The following is a 23,250-nucleotide window of genomic DNA, read 5'->3' on the forward strand; positions in this document are numbered from 1 at the left end:
CTCTCTGATTGGTCGCCACTACGGACATTTCTCGCGGTTCTATTTGAACCTCTAAATACTCCTGTAAAAGACTATACCTATGCATTTTCTCATGTTTTACGTGGTTTTCATGCTCTTTTATTGAAAATGTTGTACTATGTATGTCTCTCTTGCCCAGTCCACACCTGGCCCCGGCATCCATCCCACATCACGTCACCAGCTCACCTGGTTTGGCGCCATTTTTGTGTATTTAAATTCCCACACTTGTCACCTGGCCACACAGCAACCACCGGCAATTGAAAAAGAGAACTGTGACTCCCGAAACGCGTCTTGCTTTATTTAATTTCTTTGATTTCTTTATGCTGTAAAAATAAATGATTTACTTTATACCTATACCCATGACTTTGGGTGAATTCCTTGGAAGCGCCACCTCAGCATTTTTTCTACAATTTCTCCATATCAGCATGGCTTTATGAGGGATCGGTCCTGTCAAACTAACCTGATCAGCTTTTATGAGGAGGTGAGCTCCAGACTGGACCAGGGGCAATCGCTGGATGTCGTATATCTGGATTTTTCCAAAGCATTTGATACGGTTACACATAAACGGTTGGTGCATAAAATGAGAAGGATGGGGCTGGGGAAGAATGTGTGTAAGTAACTGGCTCAGTGATAGGAAACAGAGAGTGGTTATTAATGGTACTTATTCTGATTGGGTGACTGTAACTAGTGGCGTACCACAGGGGTCAATATTGGGTCCTGTCCTGTTTAATATATTCATTAATGACCTTGTAGAGGGGTTTAATAGTAAAGTAGCAATCTTGGCAGATGATACTAAACTCTGTTAAGCGGTAAACACAATAGAGGACAGGGCACTGTTACAAATGGATCTGGATAGGTTGGAGGCTTGGGCTGGGAAGTGGCAGATGAGGTTCAACACTGATGAATGTAAGGTAATGCACATGGAGAGGAAAAATCCGGCCTGATATTATGAATTAAATGGGAGAACACTAGGGACGACTGACGTGGAAAAGGACTTGGGAGTTTTAGTTAACAGTAAATTTAGCTGTAGTGACCAGTGTCGGGCAGCTGCTGCCAAAGCAAATAAAATCATGGGGTGCATCAATAGGGGCATAGATGCCCACGACAAGGAAATAATTCTACCGCTGTACAAATCACTAGTCAGACCACACAAGAATACTGTGTACAGTACTGGGCATCAGTGTACAAGAAAGATATAGTGGAGCTGGAGAGGGTTCAAAGACGGGCAACAAGGGTAATACAGGGAATGGGAGGACTACAGTACCCAGAAAGATTATCAAAATTGGGGTTATTTAGTTTAGAAAAAAGAAGGCTTAGGGGAGACCTAATAACTATGTATAAATATATCAAGGGACAGTACAGAGATCTTTCCCATAATCTATTTATACCCAGGACTGTATCTATAACAAGGGGGCATCCTCTCCGTTTAGAGGAAATAAGTTTTCTACACCAGCACAGACGGGGGTTCTTTACTGTAAGAGCAGTGAGACTGTGGAATTCTCTCCCAGAGGAGGTGGTCATGGGGATCTCTGTAAAAGAATTTAAAAGGGGTCTGTATGCATTTTTGGAGAGTAAGAACATTGCTGGTTATGTAAATTAGAATTATAGGGACAGAACGTTGATCCAGGGATTTATTCTGACTGCCATGTTTGGAGTCGGGAAGGAATTTTTTTACCTCTAGTATGAGTTTTTTTTTTGCCTTCCTCTGCAAAAGTCACTCAGTAGGGACTCATTAGGGATATAGGTTGAACATGATGGACTCTGGTCTTTTTTCAACCTTATGAACTATGTTACTATGTTACAGAGGAAAAAGCACAATGCTCACTTCTATCAATAAAACCCTACTTTGCACCAGGAATAACACCAGTTGAACAATATGTCAAGGGATGTGACATTTGCAACACCTTTAACCATGGAAGAACAGAAGTTACTCCGAAGAAACACTTGGCCAAACCTTGCTACCCATTTCAAAGAATCCAGATTGACCACATGCAATTGCCCAAAAGTGGAAAGTTGAGTACGTGCTAGTAGCGGTGGATATGTTCTCAGGATGGCCAGAAGCCTACCCCATCACTAATTTTGCAGTAAAGACTACCGTAAAGAAACTACTAACAGAACTGGTATGCATGTTTGGAGTCCCTGAAGTAACTGAAAGCGACCAAGGATCGGCTGTCATTGCAGATATTACAAGAGAAAATTAGAAAAATGGTGGGAGCAGACCTTCCATGGCCAGAAGTTCTGTCCATAGCTGTTACGCCGAGCGCTCCGGGTCCCCGCTCCTCCCCGGAGCGCTCGCTACACTTCCCTCACTGCAGCGCCCCGGTCGGTTCCACGGACCCGGGGCGCTGCGTTACCACCTCCGGCCGGGATGCGATTCGCGATGCGGGTAGCGCCCGCTCGCGATGCGCACCCCGGCTCCCGTACCTGACTCGCTCCCCGTCAGTTCTGTCCCGGCGCGCGCGGCCCCGCTCCCTAGGGCGCGCGCGCGCCGGGTCTTTGCGATTTAAAGGGCCACTGCACCGCTGATTGGTGCAGTGGTTCCAATTAGTGTTTACACCTGTGCACTTCCCTATATCACCTCACTTCCCCTTCACTCCCTCGCCGGATCTTGTTGCCCTAGTGCCAGTGAAAGCGTTCCTTGTGTGTTCCTTGCCTGTGATTCCAGACCTTCTGCCGTTGCCCCTGACTACGATCCTTGCTGCCTGCCCCGACCTTCTGCTACGTCCGACCTTGCTTCTGTCTACTCCCTTGTACCGCGCCTATCTTCAGCAGCCAGAGAGGTTGAGCCGTTGCTAGGGGATACGACCTGGTCACTACCGCCGCAGCAAGACCATCCCGCTTTGCGGCGGGCTCTGGTGAAAACCAGTAGTGACTTAGAACCGATCCTCTAGCACGGTCCACGCCAATCCCTCTCTGGCACAGAGGATCCACCACCTGCCAGCCGGCATCGTGACAGTAGATCCGGCCATGGATCCCGCTGAAGTTCCTCTGCCAGTTGTCGCTGACCTCACCACGGTGGTCGCCCAGCAGTCACAACAGATTGCGCAACAAGGCCAACAGCTGTCTCAACTGACTGTTATGCTACAACAGTTACTACCACAGCTCCAGCAATCATCTCCTCCGCCAGCTCCTGTACCTCCTCCGCAGCGAGTGGCCGCTTCTGGAATACGACTATCCTTGCCGGATAAATTTGATGGGGACTCTAAGTTTTGCCGTGGCTTTCTTTCCCAATGTTCATTACACTTGGAGATGATGTCGGACCAGTTCCCCACTGAAAGGTCTAAGGTGGCTTTCGTAGTCAGCCTGCTGTCTGGAAAAGCCCTGGCTTGGGCCACACCGCTCTGGGACCGCAATGACCCCGTCACTGCCTCTGTACACTCCTTCTTCTCGGAAATTCGAAGTGTCTTTGAGGAACCTGCCCGAGCCTCTTCTGCTGAGACTGCCCTGTTGAACCTGGTCCAGGGTAATTCTTCCGTTGGCGAGTATGCCGTACAGTTCCGTACCCTTGCTTCAGAATTATCCTGGAATAATGAGGCACTCTGCGCGACCTTTAAAAAAGGCCTATCCAGCAACATTAAAGATGTTCTGGCCGCACGAGAAATCCCTGCTAACCTACATGAACTCATCCATCTTGCCACTCGCATTGACATGCGTTTTTCCGAACGGCGTCAGGAGCTCCGCCAGGATATGGACTCTGTTCGCACGAGGCGTTTCTTCTCCCCGGCTCCTCTCTCCTCTGGTCCCCTGCAACCTGTTCCTGTGCCTCCCGCCGTGGAGGCTATGCAGGTCGACCGGTCTCGCCTGACACCCCAAGAGAGGACACGACGCCGCATGGAGAATCTCTGCCTGTACTGTGCTAGTACCGAACACTTCCTGAAGGATTGTCCTATCCGTCCTCCCCGCCTGGAAAGACGTCCGCTGACTCCGCACAAAGGTGAGACAGTCCTTGATGTCTACTCTGCTTCTCCACGTCTTACTGTGCCTGTGCGGATGTCTGCCTCTGCCTTCTCCTTCTCTGCTGTGGCCTTCTTGGACTCTGGATCTGCAGGAAATTTTATCTTGGCCTCTCTCGTCAACAGGTTCAACATCCCGGTGACCAGTCTCGCCAGACCCCTCTATATCAATTGTGTAAACAATGAAAGATTGGACTGTACTATACGTTTCCGCACGGAGCCCCTTCTAATGCGCATCGGATCTCATCACGAGAGGATTGAACTGTTGGTCCTCCCCAATTGCACTTCTGAAATCCTTCTTGGACTTCCCTGGCTTCAACTCCATTCCCCAATCCTGGATTGGTCCACTGGGGAGATCAAGAGTTGGGGGCCCTCTTGTTCCAAGGACTGCTTAAAACCGGTTCCCAGTAAACCTTGCCGTGTCCCTGTGCTTCCTCATGTAACCGGTCTCCCTAAGGCCTATATGGACTTTGCGGACGTTTTTTGCAAAAAACAAGCTGAGACTCTACCTCCTCACAGGCCTTATGATTGTCCCATTGACCTCCTCCCGGGCACTACTCCACCCCGGGGCAGAATCTATCCTCTGTCCGTCCCAGAGACTCTTGCCATGTCTGAATACGTCCAAGAAAATTTAAAAAAGGGCTTTATCCGTAAATCCTCCTCTCCTGCCGGAGCCGGATTTTTCTTTGTGTCCAAAAAAGATGGCTCTCTACGTCCTTGCATTGACTACCGCGGTCTTAATAAAATCACGGTTAAGAACCGCTACCCCCTACCCCTCATCTCTGAACTCTTTGATCGTCTCCAAGGTGCCCATATTTTTACCAAACTGGACTTAAGAGGTGCTTATAATCTCATCCGCATCAGAGAGGGGGATGAATGGAAAACGGCATTTAACACCAGAGATGGACACTTTGAGTATCTGGTCATGCCCTTTGGTCTATGCAACGCCCCTGCCGTCTTCCAAGACTTTGTTAATGAAATTTTTCGTGATCTCCTATACTCCTGTGTTGTTGTATATCTGGACGATATCCTGATTTTTTCTGCCAATCTTGAAGAACACCGCCAGCATGTCCGTATGGTTCTTCAGAGACTTCGTGATAATCAACTCTATGCCAAAATAGAGAAATGTCTGTTTGAATGCCAATCTCTTCCTTTTCTAGGATACTTGGTCTCTGGCCAGGGACTACAAATGGACCCAGATAAACTCTCTGCCGTCTTAGATTGGCCACGCCCCTCCGGACTCCGTGCCATCCAACGTTTTTTGGGGTTCGCCAATTATTACAGGCAATTTATTCCACATTTTTCTACCATTGTGGCTCCTATTGTGGCTTTAACAAAAAAAAATGCCGATCCCAAGTCTTGGCCTCCTCAAGCGGAAGACGCCTTTAAACGACTCAAGTCTGCCTTTTCTTCGGCTCCCGTGCTCTCCAGACCTGACCCATCTAAACCCTTCCTATTGGAGGTTGATGCCTCCTCAGTGGGAGCTGGAGCTGTCCTTCTACAAAAAAACTCTTCCGGGCATGCTGTTACTTGTGGTTTTTTTTCCAGGACCTTCTCTCCGGCGGAGAGGAACTACTCCATCGGGGATCGAGAGCTTCTAGCCATTAAATTAGCACTTGAGGAATGGAGGCATCTGCTGGAGGGATCAAGATTTCCAGTTATTATTTACACCGATCACAAGAACCTCTCCTACCTCCAGTCTGCCCAACGGCTGAATCCTCGTCAGGCCAGGTGGTCTCTGTTCTTTGCCCGATTTAATTTTGAAATTCACTTTCGGCCTGCTGATAAGAACATTAGGGCCGATGCTCTCTCTCGTTCCTCAGATGCCTCTGAAATTGAACTCTCTCCTCAACACATCATTCCTCCTGACTGCCTGATTTCCACTTCTCCAGCCTCCATCAGACTAACTCCTCCAGGAAAGACCTTTGTTTCTCCACGCCAACGCCTTGGGATCCTCAAATGGGGTCACTCCTCCCATCTCGCAGGTCATGCGGGCATTAAGAAATCTGTGCAACTCATCTCTCGCTTCTATTGGTGGCCGACTCTAGAGACTGATGTGGTGGACTTTGTGCGAGCCTGCACTATCTGTGCCCGGGATAAGACTCCTCGCCAGAAGCCCGCTGGTTTTCTTCATCCTCTACCTGTCCCCGAACAACCTTGGTCTCTGATTGGTATGGATTTTATTACTGACTTACCCCCATCCCATGGCAACACTGTTATTTGGGTGGTCGTTGATCGATTCTCCAAAATGGCACATTTCATCCCTCTTCCTGGTCTTCCTTCAGCGCCTCAGTTGGCTAAACAATTTTTTGTACACATTTTTCGTCTTCACGGGTTGCCTACACAGATCGTCTCGGATAGAGGCGTCCAATTTGTGTCTAAATTCTGGAGGGCTCTCTGTAAACAACTCAAGATTAAATTAAATTTTTCTTCTGCATACCATCCTCAATCCAATGGACAAGTAGAGAGAATTAACCAGATCTTGGGTGACTATTTACGACATTTTGTTTCCTCCCGCCAGGATGACTGGGCAGATCTTCTACCTTGGGCCGAATTCTCGTATAATTTCAGAATCTCTGAATCTTCCTCCAAATCTCCGTTTTTCGTGGTGTACGGCCGTCACCCTCTTCCCCCCCTCCCTACCCCCTTGCCCTCTGGTCTGCCCGCTGTGGATGAAATTTCTCGTGATCTTTCCACCATATGGAAAGAGACCCAAAATTCTCTCTTACAGGCTTCTTCTCGCATGAAGAGATTCGCAGATAAGAAAAGAAGAGCTCCTCCCATTTTTTCCCCTGGAGACAAGGTATGGCTCTCCGCTAAATATGTCCGTTTCCGTGTCCCGAGCTATAAGTTGGGACCACGCTATCTTGGTCCTTTTAAAGTTTTGTCTCAAATTAATCCTGTCTCTTACAAACTTCTTCTTCCTCCTTCTCTTCGTATCCCTAATGCCTTTCACGTCTCTCTTCTTAAACCTCTCATCCTCAACCGTTTTTCTCCTAAATCTGTTCCTCCCACTCCTGTTTCCGGCTCCTCGGACATCTTCTCTGTCAGAGAAATCTTGGCCTCTAAGAGAGTCAGAGGAAAAACTTTTTTTTTGGTGGATTGGGAGGGTTGTGGTCCAGAAGAGAGGTCCTGGGAACCTGAGGACAATATCCTGGACAAAAGTCTGATCCTCAGGTTCTCAGGCCCCAAGAAGAGGGGGAGACCCAAGGGGGGGGGTACTGTTACGCCGAGCGCTCCGGGTCCCCGCTCCTCCCCGGAGCGCTCGCTACACTTCCCTCACTGCAGCGCCCCGGTCGGTTCCACGGACCCGGGGCGCTGCGTTACCACCTCCGGCCGGGATGCGATTCGCGATGCGGGTAGCGCCCGCTCGCGATGCGCACCCCGGCTCCCGTACCTGACTCGCTCCCCGTCAGTTCTGTCCCGGCGCGCGCGGCCCCGCTCCCTAGGGCGCGCGCGCGCCGGGTCTTTGCGATTTAAAGGGCCACTGCACCGCTGATTGGTGCAGTGGTTCCAATTAGTGTTTACACCTGTGCACTTCCCTATATCACCTCACTTCCCCTTCACTCCCTCGCCGGATCTTGTTGCCCTAGTGCCAGTGAAAGCGTTCCTTGTGTGTTCCTTGCCTGTGATTCCAGACCTTCTGCCGTTGCCCCTGACTACGATCCTTGCTGCCTGCCCCGACCTTCTGCTACGTCCGACCTTGCTTCTGTCTACTCCCTTGTACCGCGCCTATCTTCAGCAGCCAGAGAGGTTGAGCCGTTGCTAGGGGATACGACCTGGTCACTACCGCCGCAGCAAGACCATCCCGCTTTGCGGCGGGCTCTGGTGAAAACCAGTAGTGACTTAGAACCGATCCTCTAGCACGGTCCACGCCAATCCCTCTCTGGCACAGAGGATCCACCACCTGCCAGCCGGCATCGTGACAATAGCTTTGTATTCTGTTATAAACACACCCCGATAGCCAACAGGCCTAACCCCATATGAGACACTCTTGGGGGGGGGGGGGGTCCCTAAGCTAGAATTTTATTACCCTCAGTACAGGAAATGATAGTTTGGTAAAGTTTGTTATTACCCCGTGTAATGACCTGAAAGTAACACATGTTGCAATTTTATTCTTCGATTCCAGATCCAAACGCTAAACCAGGAAGTCACAATCTGCAGAGTTTGTCCTCGTGAAAAGACATGTGAGGGGGCCGCTGGTACCTAGATTTGAAGGTCCTTGTTATTACTGACAACTCTGACTTTGGTGAAACTGGAAGGAGAATCAACATGGATACACCTCACGTTGCAAGAGGGTTCCTACACCATGCTCCTGATACATATCCTTTTCCGTATAAGTGGAGTGCAAACCCAGGAACTCAATCCGACTCCACCACACTACTGGGCAGACTTGACAATGACCCAAGAGTTGTATCCCACATTTTGATAACTCTTCTAGTGCCCAAGTGACTACCTTTAAATTTGACTTCTGTGACATAGTGAATTGTCCCGAGGTCTTAGGTATGGGGATGACAATTCAATATACACATGTGTGACGGATGACTACTGGGGGAACAACTGACTATTGGAGAGCAGTGGGATGGAACACAGGGACTGACTTGAAATTGAATCGATCAAAAGCCACCGTTGGGACAAATGATAGACCTCGGCCAAGGACCCTCATCTGTGCCTCCACAAGACAATGTTTGGATAGATTGTTTGGATAGTCTCTTAGTGCCTGGTTTCTCTTGTTCTTGTTGGGTATGGGTCCCTGCTGGGCTCCTGGATGTCCCCCCCCCCCTAAAAAAACCGCAGCAGATGGTAAACCAGAGGAGTTGTCACCAGACCATTCTGTACTAGGATATTGTCTCCTCCCTGTGTCACACACTGTATGCTCTATTCTCTCAAAATTCCCTAATGAACTGTAGATGTTTGCGTTCCCTGAGCTGATATTGGAAACGTTCTATGGTGTTTTTAGTGAGTGTTTCCTTAATTGTGAATTCAGGATCATCCCTAAATTTAAGTACAATGTCTTTCTGTTCTTTAGTATCCAACAAAATATTTTATTGAGACATAAGAAACAAGGTACAAGCTTCTCAATGTGTAATCCTGTACAGGATACCATCAAGTGTGACAACAATATATATAAAAAGATGTACAGAAATATTCAACAAGGAATAAAAAACAAGGGGAAAGGGCACGGTTACACCAATGTAAAGGGGTATGAAGGGAACCAGAGTTTGTCCCTCTGTTCTTTGAGTTTAACTTCGGCTGTGACTAAATTAAATTTTTTCCTCCTCCAAAAGAATCTGAGTAAATTTTAGAGAGGTAGCGGTGGCCTCCGCCTCCCACTTTTTAAGGACAGATGGAGTCCTAAGTCTTACCGCAGGAAACACAGGGATTCGTACTCCTCTTGGAACTATATTGTGTCTTAGATCATTTTCAAATGCCTGAATCTCCCAAAATGACAATGTGTACTGTTTATAACAAGCAACAAGATCCCTCAGGTCTATTTTCAGAGAAGGAGTATATTTTGGTTGAGAAAAAGTGCGCTCAGAAAAAACTTCTTTGACCTCTGTTAACCACTCTGCCAAATTGGGTGTGCAAATAATAAAGCTTGCCATCATAACTAGATAATATTAAAATGCATAAATTATAGAAATGCAGCCTACATAGGGGCTATATATTCCCAGCATAGATATGTATTCATTTCAACAAAAAATTTTAGTGTTGAGGGGAAAGTGCCATAAAATATAACTTATTTTTTCGCCATTAAAAGCTACACCAAATATCATGATTGTGCTTTAATCTCACCAGCACCAAATCAAAATAAATCCAAAAAGAAAACTACAAGTGTAACGCATGTGGATTTACAAATTCACCATAGCATTAAGCTATTTAGATGATAAACCTCCCAACGCGTTTCTACCACAATATTATGGCGTCATCAGGAACAGGAAAATACATGTTTGAGAGCAACCTCAATTTTGTCAATCTATTTTCAGAGATCACTGGGTTAGTAATACATAGTTTGTAATAAGGGGGCACCCGATACACAGTGCTTCCCCTATATTGGTGTGCATTTATATAACAACGGTCAGGACCCAAAGATGTTCCTTTGTGGTTTACCTGCAAGACAAAAAAAAAAGGGGGGGGGGGTGAGGGACACACCAAAGGGATAACCATGTGTCAAGAACTGTCCAGAGTAGGAGCAAACCTCTCCTTCTCCAGATAGTTCCTAGCATGGACAGAGGTCAGCATAGAGCACTTTGGTCAGACAGAAAACAACAACTCAACTTCCTCTGGAGCATACAGAAACTGATAAGTACTGGAAGGGTTAAGATTAACTTACTGGCACCAGTTGATTTAAATGGACTAAATTCAAAATAGACCTATATAAAGTGAGACAAATCTATTTCCACAGACATTTCAATAAAAAAGATGCACCTAGTCTGAATTGTCCTGTAATTGTAGGAGAGGCACCAGCTGTACAAGGATCACTAGGTTTCAGCGCCAATTTGGTGTGTCAATTAGGTTCCATCTGCAGCCGTTCTGTGGAGGAATACATATGTTGAGCATGGAGAACTTCAAGGTACACAAGATCACCCGGTCCTAATAGAAACAAGAGGATCAGGACAACTAAGCCTTCATTAATGGCCCAGCATGCAACGCGTTTCGCTCCGCATGCACAGCTTCATCAGGTATCCTGTTGATTCTGTGTACCTCGAAGTTTTCCTTGCTCCATAAGTAAAAAGAAGGTGGCACTTAGTGGAAAAAGAGACCAGACCTAATCATAAAAAAGGCGACAAGGGCAATAACATTGTAATTCTCACCAGTGCACAGTACACAATGGAAGCTCACTAGCAGCTCCAGGATATTAATATGTTTATCCAACTAAGAGAGGACCCCACACGGAAAACAGACAATTAGCTTGGCACCTCCTCAGAAAAAAAGTGGAGCTCAAGGCCGAGCATCTCTTCCTCTGTGCTCCAGTGCCCGAGTGACGCCATCATGCCCCGAAGCACAGAGTGGAGGTGAGAAGAGAAGGCCACACACACACACTACGCCAGAGCTGAGTGAGTAGTTTTTTTTTTGTAAAATTAAAGTAACATGTTCAGTAGATTCTCAGCTTCCATAAGGATCTCTACCACTGTGGTAGAACAGAATCCTGTTGAATCCTAGTTAATTTGGGGCGGAATGTCGTCTAGTAAGGGCCTGAGGAGCCAATCGATGTATTACAGGAATTGGATAGGTTACTGGATTATTGCTGCAATACATTGATTGGCTCCTCAGGCCCTTACTCCAAGACATTCCGCCCCACATTAACTAGGATTCAACAGGATTCTGTTCTACCACAGTGGTAGAGATACTTATGGCAGCTGAGAATCTACTGAACATGTTACTTTAATTTTACAAAGAAAAACCCTACTCACTCGGTTCTGACGTAGCGTGTGTGGCCTGCTCTTCTCACCTCCACTCTGTGCTTCGGGGCATGATGACATCACTCGGGCACTGGAGTGCAGAAGAAGAGATGCTCAGCCTTTTGTGGCCTCTGCTGTACAGTATGAATATAGTATGATTCAATTTGTAACATCTTTGCAGGTCAGTGTTCATTAATCATTGTGGTCGGATTCTTATAAGTACCATAAGTAGGGTACCACTTGCATGAATAATTAGGCCTGGGGTGTGCCTGGGTGGCCGTGAAGGGTATCCTAGAGAAGGGGGATACCCTGAGAGTGACTGTAGAAAATAAAGGGGAAGGGAGGGTGGGGACATCTTGCATGCTGGCGACAGCACCTGTGTGGATCAGGTGGGTATATAAAGACCAGACTCCTCCCACAAATTAGGTTAACTGTTTCAGCTAACCTCCACTTGTGGTCGGATTCTTATATGTACCGTAAGTAGGGTACCACTTGCATGAATAATTAGGCCTGGGGTGTGCCTGGGTGGCCGTGAAGGGTATCCTAGAGAAGGGGGCAAAAATACCTCAGGTAATACATGAATTAATGGTTAAGCATAATCTACGTCATATGAACCCAAGATAACAGACAAAATACTCCAGTTAACAGTCGGAGGTTGGAACGTGTCAATGGAACAGAGCGATAACAGTGCCCTTAACTTACTTAACATCTAAGTGATACCCAGAAGCTGGCGCAGCTGTTATGGAGCCGAAGCCAAGATACATTTCTAGATATACCACTTGGCACTACTAGACCCATAGCACCTACCAGGATGGTACTACCAGGGTGCCCATGGATAGAGGTAACCCAAGTGTCAAATATAGAAAATGTCGAAGTGCTAGATAGACAGAAGGTACAATGATTCGGTTAGAAAAGTGGCCAAAACACAAACGTCAGTAGGTATTTAGATAGGTAGTGCCAGAAGAGGAAGATTTGAAAAGTGTCCCAAGCTGCACATATAAGTAATCCTATTGAACCATGCCATACATAAAGTGACAACAACAGACCCACATGGAAAAAACATAAAAGTATATAACATACTTAACCTGAGGTTTCGTGTACCAGTAAGGTAGTCTCCACATACTTGCAGGTGTAAAGAAGATTATTACTGCTACGCCCTGAGGCTTATTGCAGAAGAAAATATACATGACCAGCAGGTTACAAAGACCGATAAGGGCAAATTTCCCAACAGGTACACACGACAAGACATGAACAAGCTGAACCCACATCAAAGAACTTAACACTAAGACGTGTACAACTAAGACCACAATCAGACACATAGTAACAAACATAAGAGCAAGATAGAGATGGCAACAACATGAGGCTCGTGGACTGAATCTGCCTCGGACAGAATCGTATGAAACGCAGAAACGTAAAGATGAGGCTCGTGGACTGACAGTGCAATCTGCCTCAGACAGAATCGTATGAAACACAGAAATGGAAAAACATGAGGCTCATAGACTGACAGTGCAATCTGCCTTGGACAAAATCGCAGGAAACATAGAAACGGAAACAACATGAGGCTCGATCATTGTCAAGCAATCTGCCTCTAACAGGGGCGTAAGTAACTTACAAAAACAAATGACAAGAGGCTCGTGGATTGATGATACAATCTGCCCCAAACAAGAACGTTTGTAATGTACAAAGGAATGACAACAATACGAAGGCTCGAGGATTGTCGGGCTGTCTCTCTCTCCCAGGGACATGTGACGTACAAAAGGCATGCAAAGAGACAGCTTAACACTTACCTGGAATGGCAAGGTTGAACTGACTGTAACAAGGCGTATGCAATGACCAAAAAGGAAACTATAAAGATGAAGCTTTACGGATTGACGACAGCAATCAGCCTCCAACCACACCGAATGCATAGCGCTAAGCGGTAAAACAACCTAGAGTACATAACGTAAGCTGAAACAAAAGAGCTGAAACAGAAGGGGAAAACAAACTATGAAACTTACACTGTAAGGAATTGTATGCGTATTAATTACCCTGTAGGGAACCATATGTATATCACTATAGGGAACCGTAAACGTTGAAAAATGGTATCACTTGAAGTAACATAAGCACTGTATAACATAAGCTATCTGCCTCTAACAGGGCATATGTAACGTACAAAACAAAAGACGACAAGAGGCTCATGGATTGATGATACAATCTGCCCCCAATGAGAACATTTCTAATGTACAAAGGAATGACAACGATATGAGGCTCGAGGATTGTCGGGCAGCCTCTCTCTCACGGGAGCGTGTGACGTACGAAAGGCATGTAAAGTGACGACTTAAAGCTTACCTGGAATGGCGAGGTCAAACTGGCTGTAACAAGGTGTATGTAATGACAAAAAAGGAAACTGTAAAGATGAAGCTTTACAGATTCACGACAGCATTTAGCCTCCAACCACATCGAACACATAGCGCTAAGACTTAAAGCAACCTAGCGTACATAAAGTAAGATGAAACCAAAGAGCTGAAACAACAGAAGGGGACAATAAACTAGGAGACGTACACTGTAAGGAACTGTATGCGTATTATCCTGTAGGGAGCCATATATATGTCCCACTGTAGGGAACCGTTAACGTTGACGCATGGTATATCCCTTGAAGTAACGTAAGCACCGTATAACATGAGCTATCTGCCTCTAACAGGGGCGTGTGTAACGTACGGACAAAAGACAACAAGGCTTGTGGATTGACGATACAATCTGCCCCAAATGAGAACATTTATAATATACAAAGGAATGACAACGATAGGAGGTTTCTCTCTCACGGGAGCGTGTGACGTACAAAAGGCATGTAAAGTGACGACTTAAAGCTTACCTGGAACGTTGAGGTCAACCTGGCTGTAACAAGGCGTGTATAATGACCAGAAACTAAACTATAAAGATGAGGCTTTACGGATTGACGATAGCAATCAGCCTTCAACCACACTGAACGTATGGCGCTACGAGGTAAAACAACCAAGCGTTCATAACGTGACAGCTGAAACAAAAGAATGGGAGAATAACTATGAAACGTATACTGTAAGGAAATGTATGCGTATTACCCTGTAGGGAAATGTATGCATGTCACACTGCAGGTAACCGTATGTATGTGACACTGAAGGTAACCGTATGTATGTGACTCTGAAGAGAATCGTTAACGTTGAAGCATGGTATATCACTTGAAGTAATGTAAGCACCGTATAACATCTCCGAAAACAACAAAGCCCTGTATATAAGCTTACAGTAGTGTAAACCCTGAACATTAATGTTCAGCAGAACAGCTAAATTGACCACTAATACACCGTATATATAAGCCACAGTAAAACGCAATTACCAGCAATAGAACATAGGCCCATATGTCAGCTAAAATAATGTAAAATGCCCAGTATATTTGCTACAGTAACATAAACCCCAAGTACATTAATGTACCGTATATCAGTTAATTAACACTATCGCATAGCATATAGACACTTGTTATGTAATGCAAATTATCAGCTATAGTAACATAAGCACCGTATGACCACAATAGGGATATTAATGCACCACAGGACAGCTATGGAAACGTAACACAGCATCGACTATACAAAGCCCAGTAAATCAACTATACCAAACGAGCACAGTACATACGCTGTGGTATCAACGTCTGGTACTGCAAACCAATATAACGTGAAGCATTGTATCAGCTCAGGTAACACATGCCACTGGAACTATTGTAGCATAAATGTCACAGTCATGTACGTACAATGTGACAGCTCCAGAAAGGTATACATAATTTTATGCGTAATGTGCCTGCTATAGGAATATTTGCGTAGTGTGAACGTTATGGGGTAGAATTAATCATGTTCAATGAGAAACATAAGAGTAGCATGACAGCGCTGAACATGAAAAACGTAACCACAAGCCATGAAAACAATACTGTAAGAAACATATGCAGGTCACATTGAAGGAAGATGTACATGTTACACCGCTAGGGAAACATAAGCACGTATACCGAGTAGGAACCTGAGTAATACACTGTTGAACGCAGGCGTGGTATACTGTGTGGGATATCAGCAAGGAACACTATGTGGAAGGTAGGCGTGGTATACTGTGTGGGAACGTATGGCAGTACGCGGTTTTGCTTGTTACCTGCTGTTGCAACAGAGTGGAAACGCAATCATGGTGGTGTAGTTGTGTAGAATGTAGCCGTGACACAGGAAGCCAAGTGATGTCAGTACCTGGTTGAAATGAATACGTGTTATCTTGTGTGAACCGTATCCGTGATAAATGCAGGAAAACATGGCGTGTATGGTAACGAAACACAGAACGCTGTAAGGAAACATAAGTGTGGAGAACCACGTGGTAATGTCAGCAAGGACATCCTATCACACCTGACCTCCCACATGAGTAAATGTAAAAGCAATGCCATGATAACAGCCTAACATACTAGACCTGAGAACCATCATAGTTACATAGTTACATAGTTACATAGTTAGTACGGTCGAAAAAAGACATATGTCCATCAAGTTCAACCAGGGAATTAAGGGGTAGGGGTGTGGCGCGATATTGGGGAAGGGATGAGATTTTATATTTCTTCATAAGCATTAATCTTATTTTGTTCCAGGAATGTATCTAATCCTGTTTTAAAGCTGTTAATTGTTCCTGCTGTGACCAGTTCCTGAGGTAGACTGTTCCATAAGTTCACAGTTCTCATGGTAAAGAAGGCGTGTCGCCCCTTGAGACTAAACTTTTTCTTCTCCAGACGGAGGGAGTGCCCCCTCGTCCTTTGGGGGGGTTTAACCTGGAACAGTTTTTCTCCATATTTTTTGTATGGGCCATTAATATACTTATATACGTTTATCATATCCCCCCTTAAACGTCTCTTCTCAAGACTAAACAATTGTAACTCCTTTAATCGCTCCTCATAGCTAAGATGTTCCATTCCCCATATTAGTTTAGTCGTGCGTCTCTGCACCCTTTCCAACTCTGCAGTGTCCCTTTTATGGACAGGTGCCCAAAACTGAACAGCATATTCCAGGTAAGGCCGTACCAATGATTTATAAAGGGGGAGTATTATGTCCCTGTCCCTTGAGTCCATGCCTCTTTTGATACATGACAATATCCTGCCAGCTTTGGAAGCAGCAGCCTGACATTGCATGCTATTCTGTAGTCTGTGATCTACAAGTACACCCAGATCCTTCTCTACCAGTGACTCTGCCAGTTTAATCCCCCCTAAGACATACGATGCATGCAGGTTATTAGTACCCAGATGCATAACTTTACATTTATCCACATTGAACCTCATTTGCCAAGTGGATGCCCAGACACTTAGTCTATCCAAGTCATCTTGTAACTTATGCACATCCTCTATAGACTGTACTGTGCTACAAAGCTTGGTGTCATCTGCAAAGATAGAAACAGAGCTGTTAATACCATCCTCTATATCATTGATAAATAAATTAAACAACAGCGGTCCCAGTACTGAACCTTGGGGTACACCACTAATAACCGGGGACCAATCAGAGTACGAATCATTGACCACCACTCTCTGGGTACGATCCATGAGCCAGTGTTCAATCCAGTTACAAACTAAAATTTCCAAACCCAAAGACCTTAACTTACCTGTCAGACGTCTATGAGGGACAGTATCAAATGCTTTAGCAAAATCCAGAAACACTATATCCACAGCCATTCCTCTGTCAAGGCTTCTACTCACCTCTTCATAAAAGCAAATTAGATTGGTTTGACAACTTCTATCCTTAGTAAACCCATGCTGGCTATCACTTATAATACAATTATCCCCTATGTATTCCTGTATGTAATCCCTTATAAATCCTTCAAACAATTTACCCACAATAATCAGAGTCATCAGAGTCAGAGTCATCAGAGTCATGCTGTGACAGCTTGAAAAACCTGACCTGCATACATTAATGAAAGACTAACGTGACATAACTAAAAACCAATACAAATGTGACAATAAAGCTATGAAACATCTGCTGACGTAGCAGTTGGGCGCACAGTATATTCTATGGTGACATAACCCATACATGACTACGTGTATGTAATTATAAACTATACAAGTTATATGAATGGTAACATAAAACAGTATAATAGAGACATATGATGTATCTACGATAAGTGACCTAACCACGGTGACATAACAGTATACTGATGGCAGCTTACATGGTATATACTAAGGGATGTATACGTGGTGTACATATAACTGACAAACACAGTAAATAAATGCACTGGTGATGTATAACAGTACAATGTATAATGACAATTTATACATGGCCTATAATCGATGACATGTCTGAGATAGAGATTGGTCCTGGGCTGCAGCATAAAAGAGCGTACAGATGGGGAGACGCAGCACGAGAGACTCCAGCGAGGGGACAGAATGGAGAGCGGTTGCGAGCATGAAACTGGATTACACCAGGTCACATATGAAGGAAAAATAATCTCGTAAATGTAAGAACAGTCAAAACAACACCGAAATATGGAGGCCCCCAACACCTGGAGATTCAGCAGCCTGTGCTGCTCTGTCAGCCCAAACACATCCTCCTGCTGCAGTCAATTATTTGCATAAGCCACAGCTGTGACCTCCTATGAGTGATCTTTGCAGACTAAGAGACTGAGGCAGGAAAGAGTTAACCTCAAGCTGAAATATGCAAATTACCTCACGGCCAGCAGGCCAGGGCTGGAGCCTGCACAGCTACATGTGCTTACTGCATGTTTACTGCATATTGTAGGAGCGAGATGTAGCTACTTCACAGCAGCGTGAAAGGTACCTAAACACGTTACCGTATTCCTTGCATCATAGTTAGGCTAGCAAACAGTGCCTCTCTGCGACATATGCAATCAAACATCCCGCCAAAACCACAGCATCCGGTGCAAAGACATCTTGCATGCTGGCGACAGCACCTGTGTGGATCAGGTGGGTATATAAAGACTAGACTCCTCCCACAAATTAGGTTAACTGTTTCAGCTAACCTCCACTTATGTTATTTTCCAAGGAAATGTGTTTCCTTCAATGCACTATATTCTATCTATTTATCTATCTATATTGTACTGAATGATTAATATACTGTACTTTAATATTATTTTATATATGTGGTTTATTTGTGTTAAACACTTCTACACATTCTGGATTTTTTTCAGGCACAGATAGATGGCAGAATAGTTGGTTGGAGAGTACATAAAAATTTCATTTTATTGTAAGGTTTTAGTGTGAAATGATATATGCGCTCTCTTATAGCCCCCCCTGTATGTATAGAATCAGAATTTTTAACCATATTTACTGTTAGTTTCTCAAAAGTGTATTTTTGTATGCAGAAGTATTATGTATGCCAAAACAAAACTGGCAACCCCTTATACCTATTGATTGGTATATATCGGGGAGATTTATCATTATGTGTCTATTGTAGACACAGTTCTACCCCTTTTCCTATGCTTGTCTATTGTACACTCTTGCTCAGAATTTACTAAGGCTGTGCACTCCTTTGATAAATCTTGTGAAAATATAGAAACGCCCCGCCCTCGCTCTACCGTACACTCCTCTACCTCAAAGGAAAAGTGGACGTAGGGATTTTGTTCTATTGCTTTGAGGTCGGATTCCATTGAGGTTTTTTGTCCATCATAAAAAACGCCAGAAAAACTGTCCCGGCTTTTTCCTGCATTTTGTCAGTTTTCCTTGCGTTTTTGCTGGTGTGTGGAAACAAAAAAAAGTACAAAACTTTTTGTTGTTGTTTTTTGTTCAAAATTTTAATACGAGAATGCGGAGGACTATGTCAAATTTTCTGGATTGCGACGATGAACAGCTTTTTTTTAAAATGTCAATAAAAGGGTTAACGAGGGCTGTGGGGGGAGTGTTTTTTTAAATAATTTTTTTTCAATGTGTTGTGTTTTTTTATAATTGACTTTTCAGGCTTAGTAGTGGAAGGCATCTTGTAGACAGAATCCATTACTAAGCCAGGGCTTAGCATTAGCCCCCAAATCAGCTAGCACTAACCCCCAATTATTACAACGGTACCCACCGCCACAGAGGTTCCGGGAAGAGCTAGTACCAACAGGCCCAGAGCGTAAAAAATGGCGCTCCTTGGCCTAGGCAGTAACAGACTAGCGTTATTTAGGCTGGGGAGGGCCAGTAACAATGGTCCTCGCCCACTCTGGTAACGTCAGGCTGTTGCTGCTTGGTTGGCATCTGGCTGATACTGCAAAAAATGAGGTAACCACACACTTTTTTAAATGTATTTATAAAAAAAATGCATAGTGTACCGGTTCTTCCCGGCACCCCTGTGGTTGTAGTGTACCGGGGGATAATAATTGGAGGTTAGTGCTAGCTGATTTTGGGGCTAATGCTAAGCTCCGGCTTAGTAATGCATTTTGTCTATAAGACAGCTTCCACTACTAAACCTGAAAGCTCAATTATAAAAAACAAGAAACATTGAAAAAAAATGTATTTTAAAAAATACCCCCCACAGCCCTTGTCAACTATTTTATTGAAATAAAAAAAACACTTGTCATGGTCGCAGTCCACTGAATCTGACGTAGTCCTCCGCATTCACGTATCTGAAATGAGAAGAAAAGAAAAACAAGAAATATGTGTTAGTACATTTTTTTTTGCTCTCCCCTGGGAAGAGCGCACATAATGCAGCATGTTCCTAAACAGGGAGCCTCCAATTGTTGCTAAACTACAACTCCCATCATGGTGGGCTGTAGTTAAGCAACAGCTGGAGTCTCCCTGTTTGGGAACACACTGCCAGAAAGGTTCTGTTCCCATTATGCAAAACGCATAATGTGAACAGAGATCTGTCCCTCTGCCCTTGGACTACTACTCCTATCATGGGACAGAGACTGTCCCATGATGGGAGTAGTTGTAGTACCGTAGCGCTGAGGCATGGCACTTGCACATCCCCCGGCTGCAGGACTTTTAGGACTACTACTCCCATCATGGACAGACTCTGCCCATGATGGGAGTTATAGTCCAGGGGCTGAGGTGCAGATCACACAGGGTCATTCTCCAGAGAACCGCTGCGATCCGCATTTATTAAGATAACAAGCCGGCGGTACATGCGTCTACACTGCACTGCCATCGGCTTCGATATACACTGTAATAATTCATAATCCCCACCACCGGGAGAGGGGAGCTCTGATTGGTTAAAAGCTATCCACCAATCAGAGCTCCCGTGTTCCAGCAGGGATTATGAATTATTACAGTGTATATAGAAGCCGACGGCATGTACCGCCGGTTTGTATAGTTAATAAATGTGGATCACAACAGATCTCCAGAGAATGATCTGATGCGATTCGCATTTAAATTAAAAAGCCGGCGGTACATGCAGCTACACTGCGCTCCTGTGCTCCTATATACACTGACATAATTCATAATCCCCGCCACCGGGACACGGGAGCTCTGATTGGTGGATAGCTATTAACCAATCAAAGCTCCCCTCTCCCGGCGGCGATTATTAATTATTACAGTGTATATAGAAGCCAGCGGGCAGCGCAGTGTAGCTGCATGTACCGCTGGCTTTTTAATTTAAATGTGGATCGCAGCAGATCATTCTCTGGAGATCTGTTGTGATCCGCATTTGTTAACTATACAAACCGGCGGTACATGCGTCTACACTGCGCTGCCGCTGGCTTACATATACAGCTGTCATAATTCATAATCCCCGCCGGAACACGGGAGCTCTGATTGGTGGATAGCTATTGACCAATCAGAGCTCCCCTCTCCCGGCAGCAGGGATTATGAATTATGACAGTGTATATAGAAGCCGGTGGCAGTGCAGTGTAGTTGCATGTACTGCCAGCTTTTTATCTTAATAAATGAGGATCGTAGCGGGTCTCTGCAGAATGACACCGTGCAATCTGCATATCAGCCCCTGGACTATAACTCCCATCATGGGCAGAGTCTGTCCATGATGGGAGTAGTAATCCTTTGTACTACAACTACTCCCATCATGAGACAAGCTCTGTCCCATGATAGGAGTAGTAGTCCAGGGGCAGATCACTCTCCTGCGATCCGCATTCATTAACTATACAAGCCGCCGGTACATGCGGCTACATGCGGATCGAAGCGGGTCTCTAGATAATGACCTGCTGTGATCTGCACCTAAGCCCCTGGACTACAACTCCCATCATGGGCAGAGTCTGTCCATGATGGGAGTAGCAGTCCTTACTGTGTCAAAATAGACACTTTTGGTACGTGTCCTCCGAGGTGGTGTATATTTGCGAAAGAAAATGCCATTTGCGCATTTTTTTGTGGGAAAAAAAATGCAATTAGTAAATTCGATTCAACAGTAGAAAGTGCTCTATGGTAAACCTTTGACAAGAGGATGAAAAATTCTATCAAAATTTGTGCAAAAAAAGACACAAAAAAACACTTTGCGCAAAAAAATGGACACAAAACAGCTCTATATACAATGATAAATTCCCCGCATTGTGTATATATTAAAATTTTAGCCTTCTCCCTAAATTTTGCACGTTTTAACATGTATAAAATGTAGCTTTGCTTTCACAGGTGCATAACCAAACGTGAACTGTGACTTGAACTTAGGTGAGTATTTTTATGAAAATCCTACTTTCAACATTACAACAATCTGTTGAGTCATTATGAACTAGCAAGGGAAATGTATAGGAAAACTGGATCACTAAAATGTCATTTCCTTGCACTTTTAAGGAAATCATGAAGGAAATAGGTTACCTTCTTGTTTTTACAATAGGCCTTTTCCAATTAGACTGTTTACTAGGATGTGACACATATATAACGGATGTTTTCATGCCCAACAAAAATAAAAAATATTGAGTTGCATTATTCATGGGAGACATTTTTGTTCTTCCTTCCAGTAAAAAGGAACAGGAGCACCATAGCAGTGTACATAACCACAACATTAGCATTTCAGCAAATGTGTGCATTTGACATGAGCTTTTCATGCCTTTTTATGCCATTCTAGAACAATATTTTTGGCAGTAAAAAAGGACTTAAAGGGGTACTCCCCTGGAAAACATTTTTTTTAAATCAACTGGTTAAACAGATTTGTAAATTACTTCTATTAAAAAATCTTAATCCTTCCTGTACTTATCAGCTGTTTTATGATTCACGGGAAGTTCTTTTCTTTTTGAATTTATTTTCTGTCTGACCACAGTGCTCTCTGCTGACACCTCTGTCCATTTTAGGAACTGTCCGAAGCCGGATAGGTTTGCTATGGGGATATGCTCCTACTCTGGACAGTTCTTAAAATGGACAAAGCTGTCAGCAGAGAGCACTGTGGTCAGACAGATAGGAAATTCAAAAAGAAAAGAACTTCCTCTGGAACATACAGCAGCTGATAAGTACAGAAAGGATTACGATTTTTAAATAGAATTAATTTACAAATCTGTTTAACTTTCTGGCACCAGTTGATTTAAAAAAATAAAATAAATAAAAAATATTTTAAAAAAGGGGAGTACCCCTTTAATTTACATTGAGTAAGTTTAGCTCAGTAGAGATGGGAAATGGCATAACATTTCAAATACAGGGCTTCTTCTGCTCTTTATTGTCCAAATAAAAAATGTGTCCAGGAATAGAAAAAACTGAGCTAATTTCTTTCAAAAAATGCTCCCAGTCAGTCTCCAGGTTGGTTGGTTGTTCTGCAGCTCAGTTAAATTGAAATTAATGGAGCCAAGTTGTAATACAACACACAACCAGGAGACAGACATAAAGCTGTTTTTGAAGGAAATTTGCTCTGTTTTTTATTCCTGGTTAGCCCCTTTAAAGCATATCTGTCATATCCCACAAACAAGTTATATTTTACTCAGTACCTAATCCTGATCATGTATATATAATTTGTATGTGTCTAGCATTTATATTTCTTTCCTTCTATCTGTTGCTCACTTGG

This window comes from Hyla sarda, chromosome 5 (assembly GCF_029499605.1).
Source record: "Hyla sarda isolate aHylSar1 chromosome 5, aHylSar1.hap1, whole genome shotgun sequence".
NCBI classification, from domain to species: domain Eukaryota; kingdom Metazoa; phylum Chordata; class Amphibia; order Anura; family Hylidae; genus Hyla; species Hyla sarda.